Here is a 13,697-nt window from a genome sequence, read left to right on the forward strand (position 1 = left end):
TTGCTTTGACTGAGCTTTTGGTCATCTGCCCAGATACCATCCCGTGTAATGTGCTTCACACCAACCCCCGCAAAATCCCTTGCAGTGTTGTTACATTAAACGTGCTATGTAATATTATTGTTGTATCTGGTATAATCTCATCAAATCACATTCTGACCGATCCAGGCCACCTGTCTGATGAAGAATTATTTGAAGAAAGCAACGCATAGTGGGGTCAGGGGGTGGAGTAGGGGGGTGGGGTTGGGAGTGGGAGGGTTGTGGAGGTGGGGCGTGGAGTTGGAGGGGGGAGTGGGGCTGGGGGAGCTGTGGGATTCATTGGGGGGGGCACAGGGAAGTGAGTGTTGGTGGCACTCCCATTGAAGGTGGCACAGATTAACTCAGAAGATTTACGTGAACAAGTGAAGGAGCTCTGGCAGATGGTTTGGGGAGGTTTCTCTGAGGCTCTCAGTACATTTTCAGGACCCTTCTAATGGAGGATGACTTGATTGCAAAATGATCGCTAGATGATCAGTTGGTAAATTATGTGAACGAATTGGCTGAAATTGATCAAGTATGTCTTGGTCGTGGCAATTTTCTTCAACTCTTCGTTTTATTGCTGAAAAAAGGGAAGAAGTTGATCCCAAGATAATGTTCATTGTGTGTTCTCTGGAATAAAATCTATGAGAGTAATAAGAGGGAGTGTCTGCTTCTAACTGGGACAAACAATTCTAAAGTCGTGTGCCATTGGGAATTCTCTCCTTTCCCCTGGAACAACCCTCATTTAACCCTCTGCCCTCGTCTGTATTAGTTGTTGATTTTAACCATTTAGGCTGAAGAGGATTATGCCAAATATTGAATTCTTTCCTTTTTAAAGCTGTGTGGAAACAAATACTTTAAAAGACACAGATAAGGAATATCATTTGTCAAAACGGACAATGGAAGACCATTAATTGGTAATCAACACTTGTGCTTTCTTTTCATCCCACATGGGGAGGGGCTTTATTAAACTTGGGACTTTATTTTCCTCTTTTGTGAGCTGTTTGAACTTGCAGTGTATCAAATCAAATCTTCATATGTGCATGATTTTGCTGTGGATGATCTTGCCCTGTACTAACTCTTACACTGTTCCAGTCACAAAGGCAACCTGCCCACTGGATAGGTGTGTAAAAATAACGTTAGCTTTCAATTGCTCCAGCAGTGTAGCTGCTTACATTTGCTTAGTGGTAGCACATTCATCTCTAGGTCAGCAAACTGGGTCTGAAAGTCCCAATTCAGAAATCTGAGCTTGTAATTTAGCCCGATGCTACAGCTGCGTTGCTGAGAAAGTGCTGTGTGGTCAGAGCTGATACATTTCAGGCAAGACGTTAAAGTCCATACCAATTCTCTCTATTGCGTTAGAATCTGTGGCACTATTGGTTACAAAGTAGGAGAGCACAGCAGAGTTCTAGCATGTCATGTCCTCCTAACATTACAAAAATGAGTTATCTTATTTGTGTCTGTAGAGTTTTGATAAATGAAAATTGGTGCTGCACTTCTGTATTACATAGGTTTCCTTCCTGAATTATTGTCGATGACATGTTTTGTTCAGCACCTTGTTTTTCAGAGGATTTGCATCTTTCACTGCACTCTTACAGACCTGAATAACAGCATCTTCAAAAAGAGCAGGAGCCATTTGACACGTGGATGGTTTGCCGCGCATAATGTTTTGAGAGACGCAGACAATTTGGTAAAGCACCACTTTGAGTGGGGCAAATCAAATTCTGCCGCTTGGCAATTTTGGCAGAAAACATGTTTGAGTATGAAGACTAGAAGATCGGCAGCAAAACAAACCAAGGGCAAAATAGGCCCTGATTTAGGGTAAAATCTATATTTGAAGGTATATGATTATGGAAGGAATTGTATGTGACCCTTCCAAATATTTTCATTCGAGTTGGTAATTTGACAACAGAAGCAGTTCTGCTATGCGTTGACTGACTGGACAGGTGCCATCTTTAAACTGCATATTATTCATAAATCTCATGCACTTAGCTGTTACCCATCAGGCTACTTTCCACCCACCTGAGAAATGGGATAAGACACGCTGCAGAACACAGAATGGTAGGTAGGTGGGCACTTCAGGTCAAGTGCTTTCCAGTTGCCATTCTTTCTCATTTTCAATTCACATTTTCTGTAAAAGAGAAATCTGTCAAGGTACATCCTTTGCACCTTTTTTCAAAGGTGAAATTCCCTTTGTTTTCAGCCCCCGCTCAGTGACCTTCTCTGATTGCTATGGTATGGCTGGCACAGAGTGAGGCCCAATCCACATGTGCCACTAAAAAGATAAACTTTGTTTCTCTAATCTGCAACGTTATGTTCCCTTTCAGTCCTTGGGTTCAGGTGCACATTATATAATGGTAGCCTCCACAGTGTGGACTAATTACCAGTAATCTATCCTGCCATCACAGAAGAAATGTAAGTTCCATGAGTTGACCCAGCTGGTAATGATCTGGAAGTCGCCCTTTTCCAGTCAGCATGCCCAGTGCTCAAACGTAATCCTCAATTCTAATATCTGGTTCACTGGAGCTCATTTTGTGATTCTTTTACTGGACAAAGATCACTTCCATTTGTTGATTTCTGTCTACAAGATACAGAATAAGGCCCATTAAAAAATGTATAAAATCTCAACATAATGTACACCCTGAAAAGCCAAACACTTGCTGCCCAGCTCAGCATGTTTGAACCCTGTAGTAGAGAGATGCTGAAGAGGAGTATCAGACTACAGTGGCCTCCCCAAACCTCCTGCCACAATCAACAACTTTTAGAATATTCCCCTGCTGCCTTCCCAAACTTGGTATCCACTGTCCAGCTTTTTCTGTCTCCTTTGTGAATACAAATTCTCAATTCTGTTGTTCTGCTCTGGACGACACTGTGTACATGTGGAAGACATTAACCAGGATGGAGGGAGGGTATGAGGAACAAAGTGGGAGGGCGTGCTCTATCTAGATGTCCACTGTGTTCCCAAATCTTAAGGTCTCACTACAACATCCATATTGGCAGATCTTGAGCCCCTGACAAAATTACCACAGTCCCAATCTCCACTGACTGCAGCTGAGAGAGTGAAATGCATTATGTTGCTGTGACTTGCAATGCATCCATCTCAGGGATACTTTGTCAGTTTACTTACTGGAAAAACTCAGCAGATCTGACATCATCCGTGAAGAGAAATCAAAGTTAATGTTTCAGGTCAGGTGAGTTCTGAGGAAGGGTCACCGGACCCAAAACATTAACTCTGCTTTCTCTCCACAGATGCTGCCAGACCTGCTGAGCTTTTCCAGCAAATTCTGTTTTTGTTTCTGATTTACAGTTCTTTTGGTTTTTAACTGCACGTCAGTCCTACTTTAGGCCAAAGCACCTTCCATTTTGCCGATGACAGCCCCTAACAAAGATGTTCCAACTTTAGAATTGCCTCCTGTGTGTATTTGCACCTTGAAACTCATATTGCAATTCCCAACTGAGCTATCATACTCCCTCAGACACAGAACTCCATTTTTCCCAGTCTCTCCTCAGAACCTCAGGCTGCGCCACTTGTTGGATTAAAGAGCCACCATTTGCTGCAACTCCTGAGCATCCTGCAAAACAGATAGCTTATACTTGGACACTGTCTTTAACTTCTAGAAGCATCTTGAGACATTTTACAGGAGCATTAACAGAAAAAGTCCTGCCAAAGCTCAGGAGATATTGGGCGGATTGGCCAAATGCTTGGTCAAAGATATAGGTTTTAAAAGAGTATCTTAATGGAGGAAAGTGATGTGGAAAGTCAGATAGGCAATTCCAGAGCTTAGGATCAGGGCACCTGAGGACAGGATCACCAGTGGTGAAGTGTGTATAATTGAGAATGCACAGGAAGCTGGAATTAGAGGAGGTTTAGAGGTTTGTAGGACTGGAGGCAATGACAAAAATGCAAGGGCAAAGTCATGGAGGAATTTGAAATAAAGGATAAGAATTTTATATTCAAGCTGTTAACCGGCTGGGAGCCAGGTGGGTGGATAAGCACAGGGGGAGATGTAGGAGGAAGGACTACCTGCCAATTAAGACATAAACTTGAGTCATGCAAAATTCTGTGGAGGGTAAAATACAGAAGAGTTGCTAGGAGGTGAATTGCAGTAGTCAAGGCCATAGGGACAAGAAAAAACTTCAAACAATGAGCTGAAATGGGATTGAAGCTGGGAAATGTTAACAAGGGTAAGTCGAGTCAGTTTTAATGATGGCACAGATAGGTCATTGGATGCTCACCCCAAGGTCAAATGTGACACCAAACTACGAACAAAGCAACCTCAAGTGAAGTTATTTACATGTGAGGAATGGGAGATGGCTCAGCTTTAGTGGGAAACCAGATAACTAGAGCACCAGGAGTGTTGGTTTGAGTTGTACAGGGAGTCAGATTTGTCAAAAGCTTTCTTCCCTGTCTTCCTAGTGTTGGGTTACTTAATGCTCCTTGCAATTGAACTGGAGCCATCCAACCCCTTCTAAATTAGAAGGTAAAAGCAAAATACAACAGCTGCTGGAGATCTGAAACAAAGAATGTGCTGGAGAAACTCAACAGGTCTGGCAGACAAACATAGTAATGATTCAAGACCAGCATAACCTTCCTTTGGAACATTAGCCCTGTTTTTTTCTCCTCCGATGCTGCTAGAGCTGCTGAATTTCTCCAGCACATTTATTCATGCTTCTAGCCCCAATGCCTTCTGAGCTGTTTGGCCTGGATTTCCAATCCTGTTGGCTGTGCTGAGACAGGAGAGTTCTGACTGTATGAACAGGACTTTAAACATACCTGCTTGGACTTCGGGTTTTGTGATTGGGAGATCCTGAAAAATCCAAATTGGGCTATTGGTTGTGGAGAAGGGCCGGCTGCAAGGCTATGCCCTGGGGTCTAGCGCCTTACCTGAAATTTAGAAATTAAAAAAACATGGAATATCCCTTCAGCTGTCAATCCTTGTCCCCTTACCAGTTGCCATGTCCCATCCATGCCCCTCCACCACCCCTCCTAATGGCCTCTCATACTCCCACAAGCCCAGCTATGGTCTCCACCAACCATGGCACCTTATATCCTTGAAAGATTCCCAACTGTTTTTTGGCCATGGCCCCCTTAGGAACTCTTCTCAAGTTCCAGGGCCCCCCTTTCAAACATGAACAGGTGTACAGAACATAAATTATTATTGAACACCCTGTGGCCCCCTTCAAATGTGCCAGGGCCCCTGAGGGGACTGTTTGGCCCCCATTGAGAATGGTTAAACTAAGGGATGCTTGTGCATGCATGCCCATGGACCTTTGTAAGCTGTGCTATCACCTTCATACCCATGTTGACAGCACTAAGTTTGGGCATTTTTATGCTCACCATAAAACTATTGGAGAGAGCCTGGGCTCCCTAAAGGGCACCTGAGCTTTTTCACGTAGTTAAATGAAAAGCGGACCGTGATTCCAGAGAAATGCACATAATTTCGATCAGCTCCAACCTGCTATACTGTGTAAATTCTGAATTTTCACATTTCTTGGTTCCTAAGATCCCACTGAAGTGGTGGTGGCTAGTGATTTAAACAGTCACCTTCCACTGTGATCCCACATGCTCCCCTGATGCAGCGGTACACTCAATACTCTCCACTTGCTTGGATGTCTGCATCTGAGGGTGGGAATCGAACCCAGGTCCATGGCGCTGTAAGGCAGCAGCACTAACCACTGAGCAAAAATACCACCCAATACTCTCCACTTGCAGGTCCAGCAACATTCAAGAAGCTCAACACCATCAGTGATGGAGTAGGCCAATTGATTAGAATGTCATGCAGCAACTTGACCATTCACTCCCTCCTTCACAGTAGCAGCAGTGTGAACTACCTTACCATCTACATGGTACATGGTTGAAGTTCACCAAGGCTGCTCCAACAGCACCTTTCAAACTTCCAGCCTCTGGTTCCTAGAAGAATGAGGACAGTATCGGCTACGAGGGAATACCACCACTGTTAAATTCTACTCCACGCCACTCGCCATCCTGACTTGGGAATATATTACCGTCCCTTCCCTGTCACTGGGTCAGAATGTGGAACTCCCTCTCCATGAGCACTGCACCCCAAGGTTTCCAGTTGAGAAGGAGACTGCTCACTACCGCCACCTCCAGGGTAATAAAGGATATAAAACAATGTTGGCACAGCCAGCAATGCCTATATCCCATGAACAGCTAAAACTAAAAATAACATCAGGAGTTCACCAGCCATGGCATACCCAAACAGAGCTCTGGTCAGCAGGTTATTCCTTTGCCAATCATGATTGACAGCATTGTCAGTGACTCCTGCCAACACTTTGCTGATGATCAAATGCAAACTGGTAAGACAGTAATTGGCCGAGTTGGATTTGTGCTTTTTATGGATAGACCATTACCTTGACAGTTTTCCACATTATCAGGCTGTTGCTGATATTGTACTAGATCAGCTTGGGGAGAGGTACACCTAGCTCTTGAGAAAAATCTTCAGTACTCTTGCCAGAATATTGTCAGGACTTACAGCCTTTTTCAGTATCCAGTACCTTAAGCCATTTCTTGATATCATGGAACAAAGTAAATTGGTTGAAGACTGGCATCTGGGAGGAGGCTAACTTGGACCATCCACACGGCATTTCTGGCTGAAGATTATTGCAAGCATTTCAGGCATGTCTTTTGCACAATATGCTGAGCTCACACAGTTAAGAAAGGGGATATTTGCGGCACCTCCTCCTCCCGTGAGTTGTTTAATTGCCCAACACTTTACAGCCATTACAGCTTTGGTGCAAATATGGATGAAGGAACTGGATTGCAGAGGTGATGTGATAATGACCACCCTTCAAAGCAGTTTTTAATCCAGTATGGTATCATTGAGCCCTTGCAAACCTCGAGTCAATGGGAATCATCTGGAAAACTCTGTCCCAGTTGGATTTATACCTGGCACAAAGTGACAGTAATGTTCACGTTACACAAGTACCAGGTAATGGTTGTCTCCACCAGAGAAGATGCTACAGAGTTGGAGGCTATCAGGAACAACCTGATAGAAGCAGTATATAAAATTATGCGAGGCATGGATAGGGTGGGTGGTTAGAGTCTTTTTCCGAGGGTGGAAATGTCAAATACTAAGAGCTGAGAGGGGGATGTCGTAAAGGAGATGTGTGAGGAAACTTTTTTATATATACAGAAAGTACTTGGAATGCGCTGCCAGGGAAGGTGGTAAAAGCAAACACAATTGCAACATTTAAGAGGCATTTAGACGGACATGAACAGCCAGGGAACAGATGGATAGGGACCATGTGCAGGCAATTGGGATTAGTTTAGAATGACATCATGATCAGCACAGACATGGTGGACTGAAGGTCTTGCTTTTCTGCAGTACTGCTCTATATTGTAAGAGGCAATCTAACCATGTCTCCTTGACATCCAATGGCAAAACCACCACTAAATACCTACTGTCAATATCCTGGGATTACCACTGACCAGAGGCAGAACTGGACTAGCCATATAAAAATTATCGCTTCAAGAACAGGTCTGAGGCTGGGATTTCAACAGCAAGAAGTTCATCATGTCTGACTCCCCAAATGCTGTCCATCATCTCCAAGATCAAAGTCAGGCTCTGGATGTAAATTTGCTCGCTGAGCTGGAAGGTTCATTTCCAGACGTTTTGTCACCCTACTAGGTAACATCTTCAGTGGGCCTCAGGCGAAGCACTGTACATGATTCCTGCTTTCTATTTAGATGTTTGGGTTTCTTTGGGTTGGTGTTGTCATTTCCTGTTGTACAGACACAGTACACCAAGCCATAGATATTAGACAGCAACAAACACAGAAAATGAAAAAAACTAGACAACCTTACACAAAATAACAACACAGACAACACAGAAGCATGGATAAAAAACTTATCTGACCGACCCTTAACAGACACTGAAAAAGCCGTCTTAGGAAGAGGATTAAATTACAACTGCCAGGATGCGGACAAGAAAGATTTCTTAGCAGCATTAGAAACAACACTAAAAGACAGCCAACTCACAGAAGAAACCCAGCAAGCCATCAGACAAGTAGTCACACCAACATTAAGCAGAAAAAAAGAAGGAAACACATTCAATACACAAGAAAGGAAAGCATTGGAAAGACTAAAAAAAAACATTGTTATCCTACCCACAGACAAAGGACGCTTGACAGTCATTCAAAATCGAAGAGACTACATTGATAAAGCGAATGCGCTACTTACAGATACCAACACTTACCAACAAAGGCAATAGACCCGACCCCACAACTAGAGAAACGAATCACAGCCCTACTCAAAAACCTTCAGAAATCTGGAGAAATAAATAAGACTGGCTTCCAAAAAATGACAGATCCAACACACCACGCTTCTATGGATTACCCAAAATTCACAAACCAGGAGCCCCCCTCAGACCTATAGTCTCGCTACCTGGAACACCAACTTACAGATTAGCCAAGGAGCTACAACACTCAGTAGAAGACTCACACCACTCCATCCACTCCACCCAAGAATTCCTGAGGACCATCAAAGACACTAAGATAGAATAGGGTGAAATAATAGTCTCCTTTGATGTAACAGTCCTGTTTACATCAATCAACATTAACCTAGCCAAGGAAACACTGACTATTTATTAGAAGACCCAACGACACATACACCAAACACCACAACTTCATCAGCAAGGACAGTATCGTCAAGCTACTAGACCTAATGCCTTATCACACACTTCATCTTCAACAACAAAACCTTCAGACAAACCAACGGAATACCCATGGGATCTCCGCTATCAGGGTTCTTAGCAGAGGCAGTAATGCAGAGACTCAAACAAACAGCTCTGCCAACCATCCAACCCGAGGTTTGGGTCCGCTACGTGGATGACACCTTTGTCCTCACTAAGCGAAACAAGTTAGAGGAAACCTTCAAGACCATCAATAATACCCTTACTGGCATAAAATTCACTAAAGAGAAGGAAAACAACAGCAAACTGCCATTCCTAGATGTCACAGTAGAGCGAACAGCCAATGGGGAACTTCAAACCAGTATCTACAGGAAAACAACACACAGACCAAATACTGAACTACAGAAGCAATCATCCCAACACCCACAAACGAAGTTGCATCAGATCATTATTTCAACGACACACTGCAGCACAGAGGAACTACGCAGAGTAGAGGAAAATCACCTATACCGTGTATTCATAAAGAATGGGTACCCAATGAACACAATACTGATTTCTCAGCAACAAACTCCAACAAGCAGACAAAACACATCCAGAAACCCTAGCCACTCTCCCCTACATCAAAGACATCTTGGAAATGACTGCCAGACTACTCAGACCCCTTGGCATCATGGTAATACACAAACCCACCAACACACTAAAACAGCAGCAAATGAACTTGAAAGACCCTAAACAGACACCAAACAAAACTAATGTCATTTACAAAATATCATGCAAGGACTGTAACAAACACTACATTGGACAAACAGGAAGAAAACTAGCCATCAGGATACATGAACATCAATTATATGGCCCACTCTCACTAGTATCCTTACATACAGATAAGGAAGGACACCACTTTGACTGGGACAACACATCCATCATAGGACAAGCCAAACAGAGACATGCACGAGAATTCCTAAAAGCACGGCATTCCAACCGGAACTCTATCAACAAACACATCGAGTTAGACCCCATCTACCACCCACTGAGAAAAAGAACAGGAAGTGACATCACGGGAAATGACAACACCGACCCAAAGAAACCCAGACATCTAAAGAGAAAGCAGGAATCATGTACAGTGCTTCACCTGAGGCCCACTGAAGATGTTACCTAGTAGGTTGATGAAACGTCTGGAAATGAACCTTCCAGCTCAGCGAGCAAACTTACATCCAGAACCTCAGCCTGAGCTACAAATCTTCTCAAAACATCAAAGTCAGGCATTTGGAGGAGGGTCTTCCATCTCCAGCAATACTGAAGAAGCTCATGACTGACCAGGACAAAGCATCCCACTTGACGAGCACCCCATCTGCCACCTTCAACATACACTTTTTTCATCACTGACAGTTGTGTTTTGATTTTATTCACTCACGAGATGTGGGCATCACTGGCCAGGCCAGCATTTATTGCCCATCTGTAATTGCCCAGAGAGCTGTTAAATGTCAACCAAATTGCAGTGGGTCTGGAGTCACATGTAGACCAGACCAGGTAAGGACGGCAGATTTCATTCCCTAACAGACGTTAGTGAACCAGATGGCTTTTTCCTGACAAATGATAATGATTTCATGGTCATCATTAAACTCTTAATTTCGGATAGTTATTAAATTCAAATTGTACCATCTGCCAAGGCAGGATTTGAACCTGGGTCTCTGAATTAATATTCTGGAGATTATGCCACTAGACCATCGCTACCTGTGTGTGCCATCTGCCAGATGCACTGTAGCAACCCACCAGTGCTCCTTCCATGACCTCTAGCATTTAGAAGGACAAGAGCAGCACATACATGGGAATCCCATCTCCTAAAGGTTCACTTCCAAGGCTCACGCCATCTTGACATGGAAATATATCATTGTTCCTTCAGTGTTGCTGAGTCAAAATCCGAGAATTTCGTCCCCGTCAACACTCCAAGTATTCCTACACCCCAAGGGCTGTTAGAGTTCAAAAAGGGGCACACTATCACCTTCTCCCAGGTAAGCAGGAATGAGAAATAAATGCTGGTTTAAGCATTAATGCCCACATCCCATGAACAAGTAAATAAAACCTGTCCTTCCACTTTTACTCTTCTCGATTCTAAAAACAGTACAAAAACTACATTTATAGGTCGTTCTGCTATAGTGCGCATTTCATTGCCAAGAATTCGCTGTAACGCAATTGACAAATTGGGGACACCATTTCGAAAGCGTGACCTTTTAAAACGCGATTACATCACCAACACTTTAAGTGCTGTTTCTAAAGCATGATTTTTGTATAACGTGGAGTTGCCCATGAACACAACCATTGTGTTATAGAAGAGCTACCTGTATCTCTCCTTCCTACATGGCAATGTGTTTATTTTTCACAGATCGCCATTTTAGGTATCGTGTGGTAATACAAGCCAACACATTCTTTTACAAGAGCTAAACTGGTTCCTGAGCGAAGATGTCACTTACTATCAAATAAGCTGTTCAATTATAATTTTGATGATTTGTTGGCAACTTCAGAATCAATGACCTTGACATTAAACACCTCATAATTTGGTTCGTGCCACATACGTCACTTTAACTTTTTTTTGGCGGGGTGGAGGATCTGTAATCTCACCGTGTTGAGAGTTATGTACAATTAAAAATGGAATTTTGTGAATTGCATTTCACGATCGGAATGGCAGAGAACTTACTGCTGGGAAAATGACCTGTGGTTCCCAACACTTCTGAATTAAACTGCTCTTATGTTTAAAGGTAATATTTGCACACAACAGAAGGGCAGCAAAGGGAAGATCCTAATTCCAGCATCGGCAGCCTTTAATTGCACATAAATGGCAGTATCAGGGAGGGAGGCTGCAGAAGCTGATGATTTGCAAGAAATTGGATGATCACTAGCTCCAAGGTATGTATGTCTTACACTTGTCATCTGCTGTTGCATGGGTGTGTTCATACAAACTATGCACAAGTGTTCCATATTTAAAATGCCCAATTAAATGGACTACTAATAATATCCCATCTGCTGTCTTTGCAGAGCGTGAAGAATCTAATTCTGCAGCTTCAGAACTGAGCATCATTATTCCTGCTTGGACCAAGCAGCATCTTAAGACATTATTTAGCAATGAGGGTGCTGTATAGAGTGATGCAATAGGCACTGGCATTGTAGGCAGGAGAAAGTTATCAGTCGTTCAGGAGTCAGCTCATACAGGGCTGGAGTCTGGGGAAGAAGCTGGTTCTGAGTTGCCCCAAGTTACAGATCAAAGTGTCGCAATGATTGCCCCGTTACAGTTACATCAGTATCGCATCAGTTGTTATTGCACCCAACGTGTTTCACATACACTTCAGGTCGGCATGGGCAAGCTACCTGCTCTTTCTTTTAACCTGCCCAAGTGTCCACTTTCCACTGGATAGGCCAGATTCAAATCAAATAAAATCAGAAATTTCTGGTGAAACTCATCAGATTTGGCAGCATCTGTGGGAGAAACGAGAGTTAACATTTTGAACCTGGTGACAGTTCAGTACAGACCAAAGTCACCGGACTCAAAATGTTAACTCTGCTTTCTTTGCACAGTTGGTGCCAGACCTGCTGAGTTCCTGCAGCAGTTTCTGTTTTTGTTTCAGATTTCCGGTTCTTTGCTTTATGTTAGAATTAAAATCAACCCTCCTGCAGTCTGATAGCAAGTACCCAGTGTAACACCCTGTCCCTTCCACAGGAAACACTCTTACTCCAATCCTTCCAATGTTCACTGGAATTTCTCTCCCTCACAATTCAAGCTGGAACTCTTCTTTCCCTCAAAATGTTGTTCAAATTCATCGTTTGTTAATTCAGTTGGCTCTCCTCACCTTCCCCAGTTGAAGCTGCACTACTTCTGTCATTTAATTTGATAGCCTTCGACAGCTCAGTGCTCGATGGCACTTATTCTTCCTTTAAATCAAGCCTACACTTCCTCCATTCCATATCCACAACATTCACTCTATCCCCTTTAATGTTTGAACTCCTCTTTATCCTCACCACAAAATGAAACTCCCACATCCTTTATTTTCCTCTTTATCGACATTCATTGATGATTCTTCCTTCAGCACAGTTCCTAAACCCCATTGTGAAGTGTGTCCAGTTTGTGGCCCGTATAGTGTCCAGTCTTTGTAAGAATTTCCACTGACAGTAAGCAGAGAAAACACTGATTTTTATTCATCTTACAGCTCAAATGGTGAGAGAGGTAGATGTTGGGGTGAAGATAACATTCATAAATGTCTTGACAAACGATTATCATATATGAGGGATTTCATGAGCCCATGGTTAATAATTGGGATACATCAATGATGTATGTGGAGAACAAAAGTACAGGGTGAGAATGACAGTGATCTGGGCCACCAGCTGTAGAAATAGCGCCAGGCATTGTCTCAGAGAGCAGTGAACTCACATCGGGACTCCCGACACTCTTGTGGATTCGTCAGAGATATTCCAAGATAGAAGTACTGGCTTTTCTGAATCTCGGGCAACTTACCAAATGACTGAACAACTATCTTCCACAATTACACTGTTAGCAGCAGAATATGTCGAAAAATGGTGTAGAGATGTATTATCAGCCAAGAAGATGCAAACATTGCTGAAAACACGTGTGAGGTTAACAGCTCGTGCACTTTTTCACTGAATAAAGTTATATCTCATCTCTATCTCTTGTACAGGAAATTATTTTTTGTTCCCAAACGTAGACCAAAGTGCAATTATATAGTTCTTCAACATTGAACAGGGAAATGAACCAGCAGCTTCCTGTTTATCAACATATCCAGTATGGTGGCAGCTGTCGGAACACACAACCTCCTTCAAAATGATATCCATTTCCTTCTGCAGCTGTCTGCCTCAATCCATCCAGATCTGCTCGTACCTGCACATTTTCACCCTCCCAGCATTCACTGGCAAGGTTCTGTTTCCATACTCAAAAATGTGATGAGGTCTCTGTCCATCTACTGTGTTGTAAAATATGTCCATGCTCTTGTAGTTTTTCACAGCTTCACTGGAACAGATTGTAGGTTT

At 43.1% G+C, this 13,697-nt stretch overlaps 1 protein-coding gene across 12 annotated transcripts in view; it reads left to right on the forward strand.

The window, feature by feature from the left end:
• The window catches only part of ahdc1 (AT-hook DNA binding motif containing 1), a 187,876-nt gene that overhangs the window by 137,204 nt on the left and 36,975 nt on the right, over nucleotides 1–13,697 (forward strand). Inside the window, exons 4-5 of one of the 12 annotated variants that reach the window (XM_087976689.1) lie at nucleotides 11,420–11,567; nucleotides 11,697–13,383. The exons of 10 other annotated variants lie outside the window; for them this stretch is intronic. The gene's annotated coding sequence lies outside the window, so the exon portion shown is untranslated. Of the gene's footprint in view, nucleotides 1–1,567; nucleotides 1,858–11,419; nucleotides 11,568–11,696; nucleotides 13,384–13,697 lie in introns of those variants that run through there. One more of the 12 variants, XM_087976690.1, reaches the window with a different exon arrangement.

This window comes from Chiloscyllium plagiosum, unplaced genomic scaffold (genome assembly GCF_037043375.1).
Source record: "Chiloscyllium plagiosum isolate Xiang-an unplaced genomic scaffold, Cpla_swu_hap1 HiC_scaffold_30, whole genome shotgun sequence".
Classification (NCBI taxonomy): Eukaryota; Metazoa; Chordata; class Chondrichthyes; order Orectolobiformes; family Hemiscylliidae; genus Chiloscyllium; species Chiloscyllium plagiosum.